Raw genomic sequence first — 24,556 nt, forward strand, 5'->3', positions numbered from 1 at the left:
ACCAAGGTGTTGCTGTAGTGGCTGGAGAAGCTGCTGGCAGGAGAGAGGAGGAAGGAGGACTTCTAGAGGTTGAATAAGTGAGTTACCCTGGTGGTAGGATCCAGCAGTGCTGCAGGGCAGAACTAGGGTCATTGTTGGGGAAAGAAGGGGAGCTAATAAGCTTAAAGTGGGCATAATTCTCTAAGTGAAGCTTGGATTGGGAATCTGGCAATATACCACTGCAATGAAAGAATTTTTCTGAACAGGGAGGGAGGGCGTAGTACACCCTTCTCAATGTTATCTCTGCACTTTGCAGCCTTTGTATACACATAGCTAAGCTTTGTGCAAGATATTGCACATCTACCATAGTTCCATCTGCATGTGTTTTTTCTCTGACAGCATGCACAAAAATGTGCACATCCAACCATTGATAACCGTTTTCCCAGTGGAAATTCTCCTTGAATATAATGAAACACAAAGAAGTTCTGGTTACTTGTTAGTATCCGTAGAACAACAATATCTTCATCAGAAATTGACAGATTACAATGGCACCTTTACGCATGCTTTGTGCTCAGTGGAGCACTGAGATGCCGCTTCAGTAGTAGATCAACAAGTTTTCACTCTGCTCACACATGCCCATGCTTATCTAAGCCACAGGGATTCAAATGCTTCTCATGCCTCATAGTGAGGTGCTTTTTCAACTTTTGCCTTCAGACTTCTGCAAAGGAAAGGAAAGTGTCCCATAGCCCCATGCTTCCAGTGAGTGCCGAGAATGAGATGCCATGTCAAACATTGCATTAAGAAGCATTAAGGAGCTTACCTGTGATTATTATTAGCAATAACATGAGCTGTTTGTTAGTTATGTGATAGTATGTCATAGTAACTGGAAGAAGCTTTCACAAAATTATTGTCCGGTTGTAACAGTCTTCAATACACATTAAACTAGAAACAGGTTGATCCCGCTGCATAACTTCTAGCTATTTGTTGAATGACTGTGGCATTAAAAATGTTCCCGAGACACCCAAGGAGAGCTGTCAGAAAGCCACAGTTTTTCAAAAGATTTCAAAGCAAAGGGGCCAGATATCAAATAAGGCAAGAGAGCAATGGCATAGCCGAGGAGGGGGCTGCAGCTAAGCAGAGCAGGTGCCGCAATGTGCCATGTAAGCGGCCCCTCCCACTCACTGTCGGATCCATTGGGGCAGTAGATGGCTCCAGTGGTGAATGGGAGGGGCCAATGCAGTGCATTGTGATGCCTGCTGTATTTACTGTACCAGACCCCCTCTGGCTACATTACTGCAAAGGAGGCAAAGACTGGGGTAGCAAGACATGGCAGTCAGGTCTTCCTAATAAGGATTTGTGTCCAAATAACCTATCCTACATTGTGGCTAATGAGACTTTTTAACTATCTGAATGTATTTCCAAAGAATTGTAGTCTGGTAGGTGGTTATATTTTTAACGAAAGCAATCTTTTTCCAAGAAAGCAGCAACTGCAAATATCTTTTTTTTTGTGACTAGAAAATTACCATAGTCATTCAATGGAGTTGTTAATTTTAGTCCAATGGCTAAATGCCAAATTGGTTAACTAAATTCTGCCTGTGTACATTCTCCTAGCTGCTCTTTCCGTAAGACATAAATCTCATTCAGCTTTAGGCTTCAAACATTTGGGGCCACACCTGCCAAAAGACAGAAGCATTTCAATGCGGTATTAAATATGGCCAAGATCTCAGCATCCAACAACAGCTTTATTGCCATTGACCCTTGGAAACCTTTGTAATATTTGTGCTCTCAATAAATACTGTATATCTTATGCTGCAAAAGAAGAAAACAAGTCTTGCAAATGCCTGGCATAAACTGGGTTACAACCCACTTGGCTTCTCCCACCAAGCTAATTCGGATCACAAATGTATGATGTTACATTATTAATCTCCATGTTTGAAATTTGGCTTTGCTGACTATGAAATGTGAGCTGTATGGGGAAAGAGTGTGTAAGTTCCTCCACACTTAGGCGGGTTGCCACAAGAAGGGGGCACTCCACTCATGTCTGAATGCTTCTTGGCCCAGAGAAAGAGGGGTAGAAACAAAGGGAGTTGCTGGCTCAGCAACCAGGACCCCCAATCAATCCTCAGTTGGGAGGGGGTTGTTTCACCCTCTTCCATCTGTCTCCTGGCTCCCTCCCTGGACTTGCCCCATCCCCAGAGGAGAAGCTACTGAGAAGCCCTCTGGTAGCATGTCCAGAGGCTTCCTCATTACAGGCCCTGAGTGACCACCCCTTCCTGGGTTGGCTCTCCCCATCCCCATTCCTTGCTATACCTGGTCCAGCAATGTGGTTAAAGGGCCAGCATTGCTCCAGAGTAGAGAGGCCCTAATCCTGCAAGGAACAGGCAACTCTGTGCCCCGATTGTCTGGGGACAGTGGGTAGACCAGACATGCATGCATCTGTGCTTTGGCAGCATGGTGCTGGTTCCTGCTCCCCTGGTAGGGTTGCGCTGGGGCAGCTGGTGGCCCCCACACAGATCGGTGATGCTGGAAACAGACTTCAAATAGGAAAATGTGTTTTTTCAAGAAGGCCAGTTAAGTTCCAATTCACATAGTAGCCCATGGATGAACCTCAGTTTAGTGAGAAGACTTCAACTAGTTATGACATCTAGTAAAGTCACTTTGAGACAGATGTCTTCCAACCCTCTCTCACTGTGGCTGTCTGTCCATTCACTGTTTAGGGTTTATCTGTTGCAATGATCTCATAAGTTCAGGCAGCTTCAATTTCTGGTGTCTGCTATATTATAAGCCATATTGCCTACAAAGCCAATTGAAGCAATCACTTTCTGCTAGGATGAACTTTTGTTTCTTATAGTATTTGCAATCCCAGCACTATTTCATGTCAAGAATAATGCAATAGTGGTATCACACACTATATTGCCTGTTCATGCAAATTGCACAGAAACCACTTATGAATGACAATTTTAAAACTGCAGAACTGGCTTATAGATGCAGTTCCATTAAACAGGGACAGGCAGATTTCCTTAGAAGAAATGTGAACATGTATGATCTATAGGCATTACACTGTAAATGAGTCTGTTTCTTTTCCTATCTGTTTGGGAGATAACTGCTATTTTTCAGCAGGATGTTCTTCAGCTTGATTGTAATTCAACAATTCAGAAGCTGTTCCTTTTAAATTGAACTCTGAGAAACAGCTGATAAGAGCTGAACTTTCCGAATAAATTTCATTTCATCACATTAAAAAAGTTATGCTTTTCATTTCAGCTTGCAATGGGAAAGACGCCCAGCTGGAAAAAAGAATATCAAAGCATAGAAGGGAGCATTCTGATACACATTTTATTGCCATGCATTTTTCTGTTGTGTACTCACAAATCTGCCTGCAACACTATTTGAAATTCAATATTAATAGGAAACTTGTGGATTCATTTAGTTGTGGCTAACGGCCCAATCTTATCTGGGCCGGCCAACATTCTAGCACCTCTTCCACTGGCACTGATTGTTGTAAAGCAATCAGTACCAGTCATAAAAGGCACTCCAGCAGTGCGCCCAGTAGCAGACTGTTTGGGCACTGGTAGGAAGGTTGGAGCCTTTCTGCCTGTGTTGTCGGCTCTCCCATTGCCTGCGGGAGCATGTAAATCAGTGGGAGAGGTGGGAGTGGGAGGGTGGAACAGGGCTGGGGAGACTGTGGGAAGGGGTGGATGCAGCAGCCATGGTGTATGCTGCATCTTTTCTCCCTTTTCTGCAACTTCACTGCCCACTTTCTCTTTTCAGACTTGTGAAATCACTAGCAGCGGTCCAAGGAGATTTTTTGCAAAGAAGGAAGCTTACAGAGGTGGAGGGAGATCTAAATCCCCTTTTGCCTCTGAAGCCTCCTGATCCACTCCCCGTCCCACTAGATACAGCATACCTGTTGCTGGCATGGCTGCGCCAGCGGGGGACAGGGTGGATAGGGTTAGGATCTCGGTTCCAATATTATCTCAGAACTTGAGAGAGAACCTTAGACAACACTCTCAGGCTTCCCCCATCTTCAGAAAGGAAAGAATATATATTGACTTAACTTGCAACATTCTTGTAACTGTGATAATATCTCCATTAAAGCATTATTGATAATTTGCTGTGCAAATGCTAAGCATTGTGCTTTAATATATCTTTTAAGTCAAGGTTCAGGAATTTGTTTTCTGAAATATAACAAATACCTAGTAAATATATGGGGATGATTCAGACAAAGTTAAGCACTCTTTAAATCCCACTAATTTCCATGTGGAAGATTGAAGCATTACTTGACCTACTTAGGCTGCAATCCTAACCACACTTTCCTGAGAGTAAGCCCCATTGAGCAAAATAGGACTTCTGAGTAGACCTGGTTAGGATTGTGTCCTTTGGGTCTAATTCCACCACATAACCAGATAGAAATAACAATGCAATCCTATGAATGTTTACTCAGGTTAACTCCATTGAGTTCAATGAGACTTATGACCCAATCCCATTGGCACCCAGTGTTGCTGGAATGAACAGTCCAGTGGTATAAGTGCTTCCTGGCTGTCAGAAAAGGCAACGTGCCACAGTGTATGGCTTTGCTGCCACAGTAAGCAGTGAGCATCCAACTTGTACACCAGTGGACCACAGATGCCTGCTGGCACTAGTCAGTAGGCATGGGGTGGGAAGGAGTGAGAAGTGGGTGGACAGGGCTGGGTGTGGGCAGAATGGGGAAGCAATGGATGCTGGGAGAAGGGTGGATCAAGATTAGAAGGGGGCAATTTCAGCGGTAGTGGCACATGCCAAAACCTAACCCCCATCCCGGCAATAATTCGCCTCCTTGGGTCCATGTGACTTGCATCAGGGATACAACGTGGGTCTGTGTAAACCCAGAGGGCCAGCATGAGTTTACACTGGGGCAAGGGAACAGAAGTTCCCTTGCCATGAGGAGGCCGATGGGGGCTAAAACCTAGTGGTAGGATGCATGAGGTGCTAGTTTGGCATCTCTGCATTGCAATGGGGGGAGTTACTATGTATTGGTCTGTTACTCCAAGAATAGGTTTTCAGCCTCCGTTTTATTTATAAGTAATGGGGAGCTGCAAAAGGTGACAAAACTACAGGATATCCCTACTCAGTTGCTCACAGTGTACAATTACGTACATATCTAGTTTGGCCTTTGAGTTCAATTTGCCACTTCCAAGCTTGTCACTGTTTAAAACAGGATGACAGACTAGGCAACAATACAGTACTTCTCATTTGTAATGTGCTTATTGGGTATACAAAATTCTTCACATGACATTTTGCTGTAATCCTTACAACAGTCCTATAAGGATTATTATCCCCTATTGCAGGGGTGTCCAAACTTTTTGGCAGGAGGGCCACGTTATCTTTCTGACACTGTGTTGGGGGGAAAAGAAGAATTAATTTACATTTAAAATTTGAATAAATTTACATAAATGAATATATTGGAGATGGAACTTATGTGAATGAATGAGTCTCAAGATAGCTCAAGGCCTATAAAAGACCTTGCACAAAGCAAAGCAAGCATGTCTGCTTCACAGACATGAAACAGAAAGCAGCAAAGGGAGCCCTTAGCCTGCAACTTGCACAAGAGGTCAAACAGTTGGCGCTGAGAGTAATTGTATTGGGCCATGCGGGCTCCAGCAAGTCTCCAGAGGGCCAGAGGCTTATTGGAGACTAGGGGCTTCCCATGGACTGGATTGGGGGTTTCCGAGTGCTTCAAATGGCCCACGGGCCGGGGTTTGGACACCCCTGCCCTATTGCATCTGGGGTTAAGGGGGAATAGCTTCACTCAGATCGATTAGTAAGTTTATTGGGGAAGCAAGATTCAAACCAAGGAAGTCTCAGTTTGCTGCTCATGGCTCAAACCTGTTCAGGCTTATAGCAGCAGATCCCATGATTCTTTGCTGTAAGCCCCATTCTAGTGGTGTGAAAACCACGCTGCTGCCATATGCTTCAGAGCTGTTGGCACAAAGGACCAAAGACTTCACATGCATGCCAGTAAGCTCCCAGATGCCCCCACAGGAGCAGATAAGGTGATGGCAGAGGTGGCTTGCAGGATGATCTAGGCAGGGACTGGGCCAAACCAGGGGTGGGTCAGAAGAGGATGTCAGTGGCATCAGTGCATGCCAAGATCCTAATCTCCTTTTCCTGACCTGGCACATCCCCTGAGGTTCCTTGAACTTACCCAAGTTAAATACCTGCCTTGATCCAAGGAGATCCATTGGCAGCCAGGCTACTTATGAAGATGTAAGCACAAATGATTTTTACTTATTTCTCCTGGGTTATCTGGTTGCCCTCCTACCATTGCATGCAGTGGGCATCAGCACTTCTGCATTGCAAGGATAGGATCAAGTTGCCTGTTCCTTAGCTGCTACACAATACCAGCTCTGTCATGATGACCTTTGCTGTGATCCAGTAAGGTTCCTTTTGCATCCATTGAAATCAAAGTGACTTAAAGAGTACTTGACCTTGGCTGGATCATGACTTCCATTTGCCTGAACCTCTGACTGATACTGTATGCAGCATAGTCAACTTGAGTGGGTTACTCGACTAAGTAAAAGATCTGGTTCTGAATTAAGTCAGTTTCCTACTACGGTAGCGTACATAAAAGCATTCTTAATGCAAATGTAAGAGGCTGAGACCCAAACAGACAACTTCCTCCTCCTAAGACATCTGATGAGAATAGCAAAGTGATATATGTATTTATGTTCGGTGATATTTCACAGAAATATGCACTCTGGCTTCCTGATATAGTCTGATGAGAAATGTGGTTGCATCACTGCTGTTCAAAAACGTGGAAAGAACATTCATATGGGCAGTAAAAAACGATTTGACTTAGTTCATCCAGTATCATGAATAGTTGAAATCAAACCAGTGCTACCTGCTGATGCTCATTCTGGTTTTGAACTGCTGAATGAAAAGTACTGGTGAATGTAGCATTGTTCTAAGGCTCAGGTGACTCCAGTGTCAGTGTGAGAATTCTGTAATATGGTAGGAGAGCTGGTTCAGACTTGAGACTGTGGCCTGTTCTGGTCAGGTTGCATTCCATTTCAAGGACCAGGTTCTCTGTTTGGGAATGCTTCAGGAACCAGGCTTCATCCCGGCGGTGTGGGCTACAGTCAGAAATAAATTTGCCCAGTATTGGTGATCTGCCAGCTGTCCTTATTTCTGAAGACGTATCCATGGAGCGATACGTCTCCCATGACTGCCAGAGTAACTACTACTTTACTGGCAGAGGCTGCTTTATGGCAATTGCAAAGCAGCCTCCACTGGTGCGCGCTGCAGGCCTACTGGTGAGGAGGCCAGAGCAGCCTCCCACACACAGGTGGATGACCAAAGATCTGCTGGCCCAGGTAAGCTGGTGGAGGAGTGAGGCAGGGAGGGGGCAGAACAGGGCAGTGACAGGACTGGGGAGGGGGCAGATCGGGCCCAGGAGAGGGGAACTCTGGGAGTGCACAGGATGCCCCATTCCCAGGCCCAATTCCCTTCCCAGGTCTGACCTGATTTCTTGGCTCAACGTGGGCTTGCACCAGCAATTGAGCTGGTACAAGTTCAAGTCAACCTTGCAAATGACCCCTTACCCTCCTGCAGGGTAAGGAGGAGACCTCCAGCAGCTAAAAATTCCTTGCAAGATAAAAGTAGAAACTGTGCTGGCACAGATGGATCACCATGCAGGGATTTATTTAGAATTGGGCTGCTCACCACATAACATTTGGATTATTATAATCTGCTGTACATGGAGCTACCCTTGAAAACTGTCTGGAAGTTTCAACTGTAGAATGTGGCAGCCTGGGTCCTGTCTGGGGCCTGTTGATCTGACCACCTTGCTCCTATGCTTTTCCAACTGTGCTGGTTGCCAATAGGCTTCCAAGCACAAGTCAAGGTACTTGCTCTTGCTTTCATAGTCCTCCATGGCTGGCTTCTTGAATAATCAACCTTCTCCCATATGGATCTGCCCATGTACTTTGTTCGACGTCTAAGACCTTACTCTGGATTCTTCCTGGTGACTGGAGAGAATGATGCCATGACCATGACACATCTTCCTCTTCCCTCTATCAAAACAATTGATATAGGTCATCTCCATCACCAGGGACGTGCTGGAGTCACTGTGCCCAAGTTGCGAATTGCGTCACAAGCCTCTCTGCCCCCTTGACTCAGCTCACGCATGAGTCCTAGCAGGTGGCTGTCGCAACTCGTCCTGAGCCTTTTTTAGAGTCATTGCATTCCGCATGAAATTACACATCAAATATGTACAACATGGTGGTATTATTCAAAAATGCCAAGATTTTAAAAATTTTGGCTAGTAGTGGTGTCATCCACTCTGTGCGCATCACCCAGCGCAGCCTGACCCCCTAGCACCAGTGACTGACAGTACAGTTCTAGGCATACCTGCTCAAAAATAAATCCCATTGAGTTGACTGGGACTTGCTCCCATTTAAGTGTGCATAGGAATCCAGCCTGAGTAATTTTTTTAATTGAAAACTTATGTTCCCAGCAATGAAGAGGTTTCTCAGAGTAAGGCAGTGTTTCTCAAACTGTGGGTTGGGACCCACTAGGTGGGTCACAAGTCAATTTCAGGTGAGTCCCCATTCATTTCAATATTTTATTTTCAGTATATTAGACTTGATGCTACCATGGTATGTGACTGCATTTGGGGAAATGTTACAGACCTGTACTTTTAACAAGCTACTATGTATATTCTTTCAACAATGAGAGTCAATGGGTCTTACTCCTTGGTAAATGTGGGTAGGATTGCAACCTAGGGCTGTTAAAAATTTTCCTGCTTGATGTCACTTCTGGTTATGACATCACTTCCAGTGGGTCCTGACAGATTCCCATTCTAAAAAGTGGGTCCTGGTGCTAAATGTGTGAGAACCACTGGAGTAAGGGGATTATCTCAAGGTTTGTCTTACTGAAAACTTTTTTTTTCCAGCAAGTGACATGGTGATGATAGATTGTTTGCTGCTTCTGTTCTGAGACTGCAAAGCAAACAGGTATCTGTAGCAGCAGGCATAAGAACATAAGAACAGCCCCACTGGATCAGGCCATAGGCCCATCTAGTCCAGCTTCCTGTATCTCACAGCAGCCCACCAAATGCCCCAGGGAGTACACCAGATAACAGGAGACCTCATCCTGGTGCCCTCCCTTGAGGGCAGTTCAGTGTGGAATCAAAGTTCCTGCCCAAGCTGCGCACAGGGTATTCAGGGGTCAAAGAGGCACACTCTCCTTGAGGCTGGTGTTACTGAAGAAATCGGTGGCTGGCTAACCACAGGGTAACCCTCTTTGCAAGTTCTGTGTGCTCAATATAAAAATGATTTGGGGGGCTTTGGGGGTATTACTGAAGGAATAAGTGGCCAGCTGACCACAGGGTGAGCCAACTTTCACAGGATACTCAGAAGTCAGAGGCACTCCCTCTTTACAGGATCTGGAAGAGCTACATCTGTGTGCTCAGTAAAAAGATATTTTTTGGGAGGATTTTCTTGTGAGGCCAATTTTTTAGTACGATCTACATAAGGATCTATAGGTTAGTGCTATGGACAGTACTAAGAAAATGTAACTTATGTTAGATGCGGTAACACAACCCTGCAGTTTCAGGTATATGGAAACACCTTGAATTTTTTCTGCAGGCATTTACCTCATTCTGGAGGCCCCCTGAAACAGTTTCAAAAAATGCACCTTTGGCAGTGTTGCGCAAATGTGCCTTGGGTAGAATCCAGGTTAATACTGCCCAGATGTTGCCACCCCATCTTCAGTCAGCGATGTGTTGAAGTCCTTCACTTCAACCACCATTTTCATTTATAAACAAAAGCTGTGCTGTTATTCGAGTGAGTGTAGCCGTGCAGAAAAGTGATTGGTTCCTTATAAATTCCGCCTTCAGATGGAGCGCTGAGTAGCATGCTACAGATGGACCAACAGGGAGGCATCTGAGTTCTGCAAGGCTGGAGGGGACGGTCAGCAGGAGGGGACAGAAGCGGCAGGCAGGCAGGAGGGAGGGTCATCCGCAGCAGCCAAGAAGCTTACGACCCAACGCTTTGCAAGTCTACTCAGAAGTCCCATTGCAATCAATGGGGCTTTTATCCTCCTCTTCTATCACAAGGAAACACTTTCCCTCACCTGGTTTCCCCACTTCCTTTGCCCCCTCCCTGGGTGTAAGAACGGATAAAAAAGTGAGGTATGACCCAGCAGACTTACACTGGCTTATGAAGAAGCCTGCTACAGATAGCAAGCAAAACGTCAAGGTAATACGTGTTTTTAATTTACTGCGGCATTTAGACCTGATAAACTTTTATTTTGATATTAAGCACAATCCAGGAGTGCTCTTGGGCTGGTGCAAGTTCAGTGGGCAGCCAGTGTAGCTGCTGAAGCAGTGGTCCAGCAGTGTCATATCGTCTAGCCCCCATAACCAATCAAGCTGCCAGATTCTGCACTAATTGCAGTTTCTGAATCATTGTAGAGGGTGATCCCATGTCGAGTGTGCTCCAGTAGTCCAGTCTTGAACTTACTAAAGCCTGGATCACCATGGCCAGTTCCAGCTGCTCAAGTATGGTCTCAGTTGGCACACCAGCCTAAGCTGGGTGAACGCACTTCTAGTTACTGCTGCCACCTGGTTCTCCAGAGAGAGCTGAGAGTCTAACTCCCAAGCTGCATATCTGTTCTTGCACTTCCATTCAGAGTGGGTACATGATTCAGTACTTATACTGAGGATTTCCTGATCAGGAGGCCTCTGTCTTTTCAGGAGTCAATGTCAACTTATTGGCTTTCATCCAGTCCCCAATCGCATCAAGACAGCACCCCAGGACTTCCACAGCTTCCTCCGAGCTAATGATGAAATGGCTTCAAACGCAGCTTATACATTATAAATTGGTTCCGTTACAAATTAGTAACTATTGTAATGTATTCCAAATGTCACAACCACTAGATGGCATTGATTCAGCATCCAATTTCAAAACACTCTGCAGTAAGCGTGCTTAGTAAAGACAGTTCAGTGTGGATGCTATCACAGTTTTTTAAACGTCATATCTACACTGCAATGTTTTCCTTCTGGCATGGGTAGATTCCAGATTTTCTTTGTAATGATTTATTAGGAACAACTCAGTCCCACTGTGGTGTAGGAACTCAACATCAGAATTCCATTTAGTGAACGTTCTCTTACTTGGCAGGGAATGAATGTCAAGCAACTAATGTTGCTGATGAAGGAGGGAAAAAGTCTCCCTGAGGAGCTAAACTCAATCAAATTTCAGGATGATTTGCAGCAGTGTATTGTTCAGCACACACACACAACAATACAACATCAATGTGAAAATCAAACAGATCATAATGTTATTTCTGTAGCCAAATCCTGTGAGGCTTCTGCATCAGTGGCTCTTGCAAAGAGGACATAAAAAGCCCAGCAATGGCAGAAATGTCATGCTGCCATCTTGTGGCACATGACAGAGCCACTGGAGGGAACGGCTAGCAGCTCCATGAATGCACCAGATGCAACTGGACATTCTACCAGTGCAAGTTGTTGGTGGTGATAGGTCATGAGCAGGAAGGAACATGCCAGGGGCATGTTGGGGGAGGAAGGGGCAAGATCTGGTGGCAGTCACATATGCCAGATCCTATCCCTGAAACCCCTTCTCAGAACATCTCCAGCTTTCCTTAGACTTACACCAGCTCCATAGCTGGCACAGGACTGAGGAGACCCATAGGCAGCCAGAAGGCCTATGCAGATGTAAATAAAAAAGGTTGCCTTCTGGTCACTCCCCCCATAGCATCCAATGATGCCTCTGTTGGCAATGCTGCATGTTATGGTGCGTTCCCTTTTAAACTCTGCAATGACAGAACAGGGTGAGGAGCTAAGCATCTTTTTTGCTCTACTCCCTGCAGCACAGCTGGAAGAAGTGGGGAGAGACTGTTGCACTCCAGATCACCACTTCCTGCCAACTTGGTGCTTCCTGCCCACCTTTCCTTTAGTTCACACAAGAAGCACAGCCTCCCAACTCAGGGCTGCTTCTGTTTGATGTGAAGGAAGTAGCTGGGAGCCCAAACTGACTGCTTCGCTTCATGCCAAACAGCAGTGGCATAGGACAGGGAAGGTTGCACACTGTGTGCCTGGCAAATAAAGAAAAGGGGTGATGGGGTGCATCTGCTCGTTTGCTGGTGTACCCACCCTCCCCCACATCCATAGGGGGTTGTGCACATGCAAAAGCAGTATTGGAGGGCTTGAGGTGGCACATGGGCATGCTGCTTTAGGCACCAGGACATCTTGGGCCAGCTCTGGTCACCAATGAGGAGAAGACAGTGGCACAATCCCAGCTGCAGGTGGAAGAGGAACCATGCCAAGTACAGAAATCATGGAGTGTGTCAAAGGCAAGAGCCAGTGGAGGCCAGAGGTGTAGGACAACATGGTGAGCGAGCACTCACTCACTCACTCACTCACTCACTCACTCACTCACTCACTCACTCACTCGAATGCACACAGTGCCAGTACACAGACTTTGTAAATATGTATGAGGGAATATTGATAGACAAAGGAAGAATGGCAGACAAAGAAAAAGTTTGCAGTTGCACAAAGCTCGTCTGAGCCCAGCTTATTCCATGTTGTTACAAGGAAGTGATTGCTTACATCTCCTTCCTATGTTTATTGGAAAATTGGCAGCAGTTCTGTGTCGCAATTCATCACTGCCTGGCGGGCAAAAAAAAATCTATTTTTTGAACTGCCACACATGGAGAGATGTGGAAGCAAAATGTCACATACCTTAAAGAATTGCCAAACCTTAACAAGCAAGGTCACCTGAAAATCCTGCTGAAATATTCCACAGGGCTGAAGGCTTTTACAGTTAAATTATAAGATGCAACATTGTAGCATTGAATCGCTCACCTCCCAGAAAAATTATGCTCAATGATTCATGTGTGGGGAAAGCTGTCGTTGTGGCCCACATTTCTGCAAAACATTTATAGCTCAAATAATGATTGAGGAACCCTTTTGGGTATTTCAACCATATTGTTGCATGCTCCCCACTTCCCTGAGCAAGGGGTACGGGGTAGGAAGGCACTGCTACCTAAGATTGGCTTCCTTCAGAGGACAGAGAGCAGTGGAAAATTATGGGGTGTGCACATCCCTGGATACTCGCTTCTGGTTTTTTTGGCATCCCGGTCATTAGCAATACTATAAGAAGTCAACAAACAAACTATACCTGGGTAATAAACCCCATGTTATATATCCTTATCCCAGGCCTAATCCTAACCATACCTTTGTGTTTTAAAAATAAAACAGCTAATATTAGTATACATATATTGGAACACAAATGTCTGGGATGCAAATGTCCCATACCAGGAGGCATTTGACTGGGACACAGTTATCCAGGAGGCAATGGTCCTGTCACTAAGTGTTACTTTTACTTCTTTGTGCACTCCTCCCTTGATCTAGTCTGTTTCCTACAGGCTGCATACTATTCCGAAGTAGCCCATCTTGCAATAATTTAAAAGCAAAGAGGATATTAGTTCTTCTGATTAAAAATATAGTGGGGGGAAACATCATTGGCTTTCAAACATACCTCAGCAGCTGCAATATGTGAAACAGCCAACCTGCGCATGTGTATAAATGGCTGAACAGAAGTTGTAAAGGCATTCAGCCATTTCCATGCATGTGCACTGGAGTAAAGACCAATCTCTCCCTGGGTAGGGGGTTAATTTCTGGAGATGTGGGTGGTGGAGCTATTTCTGGTAAACAGGGGCAACCAGAGAGCGTACCCCTGCTGCATACGTTTAAAATAGCAGAAAGCATTTATTTGCAGATTATTGCACCTGAGGGCACTGTAAACATTTACCTTGGCCTATATACCTTTTTGAATTAAAATAATAATAATTCCAAAAAGACTTCAAACATTGCTTTAAAAATGGGAGTAGGCAGTGCCTGGACAGAATGATTCTTTATTCAGAACAAAAGCAGCGAAGTTGACGTCTGGCTAATGGAACAACAACGGATCAGCAGGAGCTACAACCATTTTGTTATGCCAGAAGGAAAGGCCAAGACCAGATTGATTGAGTTCATGAGCCAGGAATAATAGAACTGCTCCACTTTACGTCGCATCACTTGTACAAACAGCCCCAGTATTTGTTTTGATTATTCTCTAATTTGGCCTTCAGTCAAAAGCCATCATGTAAGTAAACACTGGTGCATACCAAAGAGGCACAGCTTTGCAATTAGGACATAAGTGGAAACTATGTACTAGTCAGGAAAGGGCTATGGCTCAGTGGCACAGCATGTCCTTTGCATGCAGAAGAGCCCCAGGTTCAATCCCTGACATCTCCAGGTAAGGCAGAGAGAAAACCCTGGAGAATAGCTACCAGTCTGTGTTGATAACAAAGATCCAGATGGACCAGTGGTGTACTCCATCACAGGTTAACCTCCAGAACAGCACAGCACAGTACAGAAAGCAGGAAGGCCATTATGACCTATTTATTTACAGACTTCCTTTGTTAATGAAGTGCTGACTTACAGCCCAATCCAACTTACTGGTACCACTGGTGTTCCACTGGTGCTTGCTGCTGCAAAAGCCCCATAAAGCAGTTTCCAGCAGTGTAGGGAGCCAGAGAGCTAACGAGAAGGCAGGGAGGTTGAACAAGGTGGGGGAAGGTGGAACAGAGTGGTGACGGGGCAGGGATGAGTGGATCGACCTGCTAGAGAGGTGGGGTTGGCAACAGTGCATGCCAAGCCCTAACCCCCTTCCTGGGCCTGATCTGCCTACATGAACCAATGCAGACTTCCACCAGTGATATTGCTGGTGCAGGTCTGAGATGACCAATTGTGACTGTTGGAGCTTACTATAGTACAAGGGGACAAATGAAAGAGACCCCCAGCAGCCAAAAAATCCCTCGGCGGATAAAATGTAACCTGTGCTAGTGCTGCTGCTTTGCTGCCAGGCATTTAGGTAGGATTGGTCTGTTAGTTTTTTCTCTGTGACATGGGTTATAACTGCTAAGTCTAAAAGTGAGAAAAACAAGAAAGAGTACCACCCATCAGTTTTTATTTCATGTTCAAGATGTTCAAACCATTTTCAAGAATGCAGTACTTTGATGGTGATCATGTATGTAACTGCATCAAGATATTATTATTATTATTATATTATTATTATAAAATATAATAATAATAATAATATTATGTGATGGTTTACAGCCCAATCCTAACTAAATCCCTGTGTGGCAATGCAGTGGCACTGGTTTAGTATCTGCTGTATGCTGCAGGGGATTTTTGGTCACTGCAGACCTCCTCAGAGTCTTAAAAAAAAAAGTTTAAAAAGATTAAAAAAGATTTAGGAAAAAAAAAAGATTAAAAAAAAAAGTTTGATTTGATCATGCATACAGTTGTCTTGGGATTCTTTTTTAGTGTGGTGAATGTACAGAAATCCATGTACCCAACAATAAAACACCACTCAAAAAGAATTTTGATGCCATCGTAATTGAATCACATCAGGTTGTGTGTGTTTTTTTTTTTTTTTTACATTTGTGCATAATTTATTGTTTGGTCATAGTTTCCTACTGGAGTTTTGTTTTCTATTTTGCATTAACAAACAAAACACCAATTTTCACGTTGTGCAGAAGGTCCCAGTTCCAACCCTTGGCATCTCTGGTTAGAGCTAGGAAAGACCCTTGTCTGAAATTCTGAAGAGCCTCTCAAACGCAGACAATATTGAACAAGATGGATGAACAATCTGACTCAGTAGAAAGCAACTTCATGCATTCGTATTTTTAAAATCAAAAAGCAAGCTGTTTTGCAAGGCTCTGGCAGATAAAGCATTCTGATTTTTCCAGACATGACAGGGTGAGCTGGCTAGCACTAAAAATACAACATATTCTTAATGTTATTCTTAGAATGCCATGAAATGTTGTGCAATGGAGCAAATAAGATTTTTGCCCTTGTAGATTTGTGACTGTGGATTTATTCAATGATCTGATTTCATGGGGGCCAATGATGTTGAGACCCACTTCCGAAGTTAAGTCAGGAAGGAAGTCTGCAGTTTCACCCTTAAAGAGAGAGAGAGAGAGAGAGAGAAAAAAGACTGTTTTACGTTGTGTCTATGCTTTGGGAACAAGGATCAGGATGTTTGGGGAAATGTTGAAAAGGTATATTTTTTCAGATGTAACTTTTTAAAATGACAGCTTCCATTAAGTAGTGGGAGAAGAACAGAAAAAGAAAGGAACTTACAGCCCAATCCTGAACTGCCCGGGATGTGGGGCTGCAGCGGCGCAGAAAATGGCTGCCACTGCATCCTACGCACCTCAGGCAGCCGCTGGCGGCTTCTCAGGAGAAGGGGATTTTCGTCCCCTTCCCCCGGGTAAATGGAGTAGCCCCAACAAAAAGGTTGGGGGTGAATCAAGTGCCTCTGTGTCTGGCGGTGAGCCCGACATGGAGGCTCCAGCGGTCCTTTTGCCCGGCACACCTCCTCCCCGCCTTCCGCCTCCCCGGCACTCCTTCCTGCCCTCTGCCTGCCCTCTGCCTGCCTCCCCCTCCCCAGAACGCGTCCTCTCCACCTCTCCCCATGCCTCCACTTACCTCTCTGCTGCTAGGTCCACATGACTGCTGAGTGCCAGCTCAGCACTACCCCAGCGCCAGTCGGCACTACCACTGGATACCACTGGGTTACCACCAGCATTCACCTGGTGCTAGGCCCCACAAGCATGCCTTACGGCACATTTGCGACAGTGCGCACCAGCAGTAAACCAGCACGCTGAGCTCAGGATTGGACTCTCAGGCATGCAAATACAATACATGTAGAAACTAATTATTACAACCATGCAAGGTGACAAAGATGGTCTGTGGCTTTACATGCAATATTACAAGTTGTAATTTGTAGTCCATGGAATCTGGAGCATTGTGTCCTGAAAACTTTAATCTTTGGTTATCTTTGGTAACTGTAGTCTTTGGTTTGGTAACTTTGCTTATCATGCAAGGCACAAAATGGTAATGCATATTTGTTTACCTTTTTTTAATGGAGGTTCAGTTGGTTAGGTTGGTTATTAGAATTAGGTTGGTTATTAGAATAATGGCGCAAAACCATCCTCAGCTGGCATATAACCTGCAATGGTGCCTGTGTGGGCTCCACTGCATGCTATGCACTTGCTAAGGACCAAGATGTAACAGAGGTCCCCACTGGTCACCCTGTCATAGTCTCCAATGGGTCTACTCAGGTCTGTGCCAACTCTTTGACTGGTGCAAGTCTGAGTGGGCCCAAGGGGGTGTGTTGAAGCTGGAAAGGGAATAGGATATCATTGGAACTGCTCCCACTAATATTCACCTTGCCCCCCCCACACACACACACACCATGGTTGGCTCCAATTCTGGCCCCAATCCTCATCATCATCCCTACCATAATCTTTCCCCTCCCCACCCACAGCCCAGCGGCATCCTTTTCCTCTGGAAGGGGATGACACTTTAACTAGCAGCACAATCCTATCTGGGCCTTGCACTAGCGGAAGTCACATCCTGAAAGCACTGGGCTGCTGGTCATGTGGGCTGGGTCTGTGTCCTCCCCAGGCTCACCACTGGTTGAGGCAGCCCTGGGCACATGCCTATGAGAGTTGGCAGCCCTTGGGCACATGCTAGGGCAGGTAAGTCAGCAGAGTGGGAGCTCTGGGAATTCCAGAGGAGGGTCAAGATAAGGATCTGGACCAGCCGGGGGTATTTCAGATAGGAATGGAGATGATTATTGGTAGCAGTGGCTGTGCTGACATCTTATGGCCCCAGTCTGGGTTCAACCTGCCCCCTTAGACCCACTCAGATTTACACCAACCAAAGAGTTGGCACAGATCTGAGTAGGCTCGCTGGAGACAAGGCAGAGGCAGAATAGGCAAATAAAAATCTTTTTTTTCTTCTCAATTGCTGCCTGGTCCCCAACTGGTCCATAACATGCAGGCTAGGATTGGGATATGAATCTCTAATCCAGGCTGTGACGCTGAGCTCACATGAGGGCTCCAGTCTGTGCATGGAGCTTTCCCAAAGCAAGGGCTGTTCCATTCTCTTAAAAATTATGGAATGCTCCATGCAGACAATCTCATTGTATGGATGGAGCATTTATCAATTTAATTTATTATTTAAAATCTTTCCAAGTCACCTTCCAGAGAAAACTGTAAGGGCAGCACACAATCAACATTCAAAAAATAAATACAATATATACTAGAATTAAATATTACCTCAAATGGTAGGCAATGACATAGCCTTTGTACATGTTTATCTTGAAATGTGCATCAAAGTAACCAAGGACTTTTGAATCATAGTTTCTATATGGTAGATGATAAACAGTAAGTCAAGTCCCTAACAAGATTTTGTATCCAGCATCTACTTGTCTGCCATGCTGTTTGGTTGATTTGTTGCTTGAATTACAATATAAAAGTTACCACTGTACATAAAGCAGTGATGCAAGTAATCTGATGAATCCCTCAGGTATTTAAACAAACCAAGCTATGCTTGCTCAATAACCTTTTTGCTGTAAAATTCATGAAATGGAATGATTTGGGACTATTTATTCTTATTTTTTACAAAACAGATTTGAGTGTTTGTACTGTTTTATTTCCACTCTCCTTTGTACAGAAGCATCAGTAACGATATATTCAGCCAATGCAATAAGACACCTTTTGGAGTAGAATGGCATTGTCCATATGGTAGCCCCCATCTCAGAACATCCCCTCCATTTGATGCTGTCACACTATTGTAGCATTCTTCAATATTTAATGAGCAGCATCTTGGCTTTTAAAAGTTGAATAATTTAACAGTATTAAAATATACTAAGAGCCTTGTTAGCTGCCTGAAGTGCTTTATTTCGCATATATTGTTCATTAGGTTAATAAGCAGAAACATTGCATTCTGCAGGAAAGTGCAACCACAAAAAGTTCACAACTCGTTTTATGTAATGTTTATACAGAATTTTATCAAGCTTCTAGAGACTTCATAGCTAAGATCTATCTTAGTTTAGAAACCTAAGTGATAGTCTAACAGCCCAATCTTATCCTTTATGGGCCACTGGCTGAACACATGTTCTGCTGACATCAGATCAGAGGCATCAGGATCCTGGTGGAAGTGCCCGGATCCCAGTGTGTGTTGGTGGCTACATGTGTTCACTGGCAATGTAGACATCATCTGCAGTGATAGGGGGAAGCAGGGTAAGGCAGCAGTGAGGGAAGGGACAGGGAGGGAGTGGGGGAAGGGAAGCAGTGGAAGCATAACAGATTTTATCCCCTTTTGATAAATTTCCCACCCTTTTTCCCTCCTCGGACATACACCACCGAAATAGATGGCTTATATCCAAGGAGACAGTTAGGTGGCCCCAGTAATTGTGTGTAAAAATTTAAGTAATTTTTACTTAATTCCCATTTGCCTTCTGGTCACACCCCCACCATAGGATCCAAAGTGTGTCTTTTTGGCATGACTGCTTCAGCACTGGTGGGGGGGATAAGACTGAGCTGTAAAGGTTTGGTTATGTTTGTAGATTAACCATTTAGTCACATCTACCTAAATATCCTGCTTCAACTCATAACGTTGACTTGAAGCAAGCAGCAAGAGCAATCCATCTGATGAATTTTTATTGTAGCAATCTAAAGCAATCACTCCAAGAACCAGAGACCTCTTCCTTCTAGACATCTAGACAGATCCCTTCCCACCATTAGTGTGTTAAATCAAGGTTCACTGTAATATCTTTATTAGGACCAACTTACAGCCCAGTCCTAAGCAGGCCCCCTGCGCCAGCTCCCAAGTGCCACAAATGTGCCATAAGGCACATTTATGCTGACTCCGGAGTCGGCTGGGCTGGTGCAGAGGCCTGCGTCAGCTCGTCCAGGCTGCATCCAGCCCCTGCACCAAACAGAGGAGGTAAGATTGTGCCAGACGGCACAAAGGGTGGGAGAGGGATGCAGGAGGGCGTTCCGGGGATAGGGATGGGTGTTTTGGGGCAAGGGAGAGTAGGGGGATTGGGCCTGGGAGTTAGTGGGATCAGTGGCGGCAACACACTTCATATCCTAACCTCCACTCCCAGACCTGGCAGCCTTACAGAGTAGCCCATAGGGCAGGCTGTGGCTCGACATGGGGTTAGAGGATATTTTTCATCAAGGATATTTACATCAAGGTGACCTCCAGCCACCTCCTAACCCGACTGGATATAACTCAGGCCTCTGTGGCCTGGCTGTACCAGCACAGGTGAAGAATACACTAAATTATAGTGTATGTATAATTTCATATAATGTTGATTACCACCAGTGGAGAATTTACTAGCATTCTCTTGTAGTCAAAAAAAAAATTTACAATTTTGTACTGTCACAGTAATCTATTGAAAATCAGTTTCACTGTGAGCACTAGTTCTCTCGTTCTCTCTCACTCTTATTCTCTTCCTCCCCCCATTTCAGGAATTTCCTTGATTTCCTGAAAGGATACAAGTAAGCCTGTGAAACATAATCTCTCCTAATGTTGATTGTGTATCTTATCTAGCACATGTTGCCCCTGGATATGAATGTAATGACATAGAAGCAAAAAAGCATTTCTTTTGATAAAATGTGTTGCCTGTAGTAAGTCTGTATTTACAATTTTAGTAACTGATTTAACAGTTCTTGCTAAAACTGAGGAGTCATTTCTTGTTATCACTATGCAGTGGAACCCTTCTTTACAGCAGAAAAATCTTTCCATCACTAATAGACAGAAGCTAAAGCTGAATATATGAATGGGTTTAATACTTCTTTCAAAAAACACTAAAAACACACACTAAAAAAACTAATTGATTCTTACTGTTTTGAATATATTTATTTCATGTTTTATATTGAAATTTATATTCCGTCTTTCTGTACAGAGTAAGCTCAATATTTATGTTGGAGGGACAGCTTTAAGAAGGCTTCTGTTGCAGGGGAGACAGTAGGCTAGGTATTATTAAGGAGTAACAGGGTTAGGACAGGTTGCTACAAGACTACAGAACTTAAGAGTATTTAATTGTACAGAGACATAGCTAAAAACCCACCAGTCTGAATACTGAGGTACTGGAAATCCTAGCCATTCAGCCAATCCTTTACTTATTTAAAAAAAAAAATGTCTAGGCTGCCACCAAAGTGGCTTACATCATTGCCTAAAAACCATATCATTCCTACATTGCCTCTTACCAGCCTCTCTGGCAAGACTATGACCAATCGCAGAACAAATTCATGAGCTTCAAAGTTCCATTGACTCAGACCTGTTTGATCAATCCAAAAATGTTCTGGTCTCCCTAATACAGCATAGTCCCTGAATTCCTTTCTTAGGAAATATGATCCCACAAAGAATGGAATAGAACAATTGTTCTCATTCTTTTTAGAATGAGAATCTGTCAGGTCCCACAGGAAGCAATGTCATTACCGGAAGTGACATCATCAAGCAGGAAAATTTTTAACAATCCTAGGCTGCAATCCTACCCACACTTATCCAGGAGTATGTCCCATTGACTATCATTGTTAAAAGAATATACATAGTAGCTTGTTAAAAGTACAGATCTGTAATATTTCCCCAAATGCATATCATAGTAGCATCAAGTCGAATATATCAAAAATATATTTAATATATTAAAAATAAAATATTGAAATGAATGGGGACCACCTGAAATTGGCTCACAAGCCACCTAGTGGGTCCTGGCCCACAGTTTGAGAAACACTGGAATAGAGGTTCCTAGGGGAGAGACACTGATTTCCTGAAATACAATCTGGGTATCCAAACAATGTACAGTCTTATGTGATATTAGGAAAACAGAGATAAATTACAAGGAATGAAAAAGATGAATGCCTCGGTTTCGCTCCCCCGCCCAGAATGGCTCTGAAGGGGAGGGGCTGCTTGCATGCCACGATGAGGCTCCCTGCAAAACTTAGTGCTTTGCACCCCCTCTAGCTATGCCACTGTGTTCTGTCACTAACAAGGTCTTATGTAAAGGACAGGAGAGAATGAATACAGTAAGAAATGCCAAAAACAGAAATGGATATCTCACATGCAGGGTTTGTGCTAGGTTGCTGGGGATTTGGGGACAGAGCCTTGCACTGGGACCCCCCAACACCTCTATGCTCATCCCAAATGGTTCATCGGGTACTGCTGCCACCATCACTGCGGGTTCAGGGGTCAGCATGGCCATCGGGCCCCTCTGATGGTTGTGGGCATGCAGCAGTTGCCCAACTTGCCCAACCCACTCCTGCTCACACACAATGCAAAATTAAATAGCAAGGGCTTTTGCAGTCACACGAAAAAAGACAAAAAGAAACAGCTGGAATAGATGGAGAGAATGGGGCAAATACACAATGACGACATTCTCTCACTTTTTATTGAAGACAGTATTGAGAAACCAGATACTAGCACTGGATGCGTACAGTTCCAGACATCCTCATATTATTTTTAAGAGTCAACATTTTACCCACCCACCCCAATGAGTAATGAAATCTTACCAGCTGAAACAGGACAGAACTAAGCATGTGAAGTGTCTTGGGTGCATTATCCATTAAAATGTATCCACACCACAGAGAGCAGAAATCCCTGTGCTTCCATCTGTATTGACCGAAAACAACACAGCAGGTTTTATGCACAGGCCACCAACGTAATTATTGCCCATATGGGACCCAGTATACCTATGCATTAAAACTAATTTCCTGCAATATGAGGGCAATGTTTGCCTGAGAACTGAGTCAATGTACACTGATCAGGCCATATTAACATAAATATAAGCAGGGTTTTCTTCGAGTTCTCTGTTCCTTCATTTGAGTAGTCATTGCTTAAGTGTATAAAAATGCATTAGAAGTGTCTTATTTTATCATGGTGAAACCATAGTAGTATGAAATAGAAAACTGAAGAGATTACCCCATATTTACATAACGTCGCATGATTTATTGAAGTTGAAAATGGAAATTTGATTCTGTTAGTCCCAGAGGCAGAAATATAAGGCGGGGGGAGGGAGGAAAAACATTTTACTGAGTTGACTGCTATTAGCCCTTTGTGAATCGAAACCCTAACAAGTATCTAATCGCTGCAGCGTAGCACTTGAAATGGCTAGAGCTCACAAAAACATTGTTTTCACAGAAATGAGACTAGCTCCCCCCAGGGCTTGAGCAGTATGAAGCTTGAGGCCTGGGAGATTTTGAAACGGACTGTTAAGGCCTCTTACAGTAATTGGATTTTATCATTTGTCTGCTGGCCACCTTCTTTACTCAGGAGTCGAAGTTTTGGAATTCTTACCACAGCACTGTATACAGACTGAACTTTCTGTCGGAACAAAGACTTGGGCGTAGATATTAATCACTGACATTTTGATTGCTTTGTTACATTTGGTGCCTTTGAAGTGTAACAGAACTCCAGCATCCAATACTTTTTCTGGAACCTATTTGTTCATTTTGTGAATGGTTTTTTTGTTTTGTTTTTAACCATAGATTAATCTGTAGTCACTGCCAGGTGATCATGCTTGTACGGGGGGCACCCCATATCCACTGAACCTTTAGCCACAGATTCAGTTATCCATGGATTGGGTCTGTGCCCCCCCCTCCCCGCCTGCTCCCCCTGTCTACAGAAGGTAGTGGGAGGTGTTCGCCCATATCCCTGGTTTCAGGTAACCATGGAGATTCCGGAATGGGACCCCCATGGATATGGGGGCATACCTGTATTCATGATGCAAAAAGCTTTACAGACTAATTTCCACAGATCCAGTTTTTCTTACAGGCACAATGACAGGCCAGGACATTTTTGCCTGTCACCTTGAAACCCTTGTAGCTATTTTACACAAAATATAGCTGATGTGATTAATTGATCGACACACACACACAGGGAGGCAGGCTGTGCAGCATGGCCTTTCCCAGTTTGAAGAGACACTTGGCCAACAGTCTGAGGCAAAGAGGCAAAGAAGGAAGGCCCATAGCCAGGGAGACAGACCAGGGACAGACTGCACTTGCTCCCGGTGTGGAAGGGATTGTCACTCCCGGATTGGCCTTTTCAGCCACACTAGACGCTGTGCCAGAACCACCTTTCAGAGCGCGATACCATAGTCTTTCGAGACTGAAGGTTGCCAATACTGTACACACACACACACACACACACACACATATACTCTAGCCTAGTCGTTATTTTTCATTTTTTATGATATGGTTTTTGGTCAGGCCCAAAATATGTTTTGACATTGATGGGATTATGTGCATTGATCCAATGCAATCTATGCCTCTTGTGTTTATTTATTCATGATTTTATACAGGGAAGATTTCATTAAAATGAATTTGCTCTCAACTAGGCATTTGAGGAGACCCGTTGGCACAATGACAGCAAAAACCTCTCATGTGAGTCAGAATTTTTTCATTCCAGAAGAGGTCAGATAAACAGAGCCTCCCCTGCTTTCTCAAGGGAACAAACTGCAAAGACAGAACATCTCAAGCACCTCCTGAGTCACAACAAACTCTAGGTGTTCCTGTACACATTTGGGCGATGTGCAAATAAAACCGAGGTCAGTTCATGTTAAGATTGAGTCTTTAGAGAGGCACAATGATTTACACTATTTTAATGTACCTATGTGCTTTTAAGTAGAAATAGTTCATTGTATTTCCAGTAAGACAATGCAAAAGAATAATAACAAAT

The sequence above is a fragment of the Tiliqua scincoides genome, chromosome 4, assembly GCF_035046505.1.
Source record: "Tiliqua scincoides isolate rTilSci1 chromosome 4, rTilSci1.hap2, whole genome shotgun sequence".
Lineage (NCBI taxonomy): Eukaryota > Metazoa > Chordata > Lepidosauria > Squamata > Scincidae > Tiliqua > Tiliqua scincoides.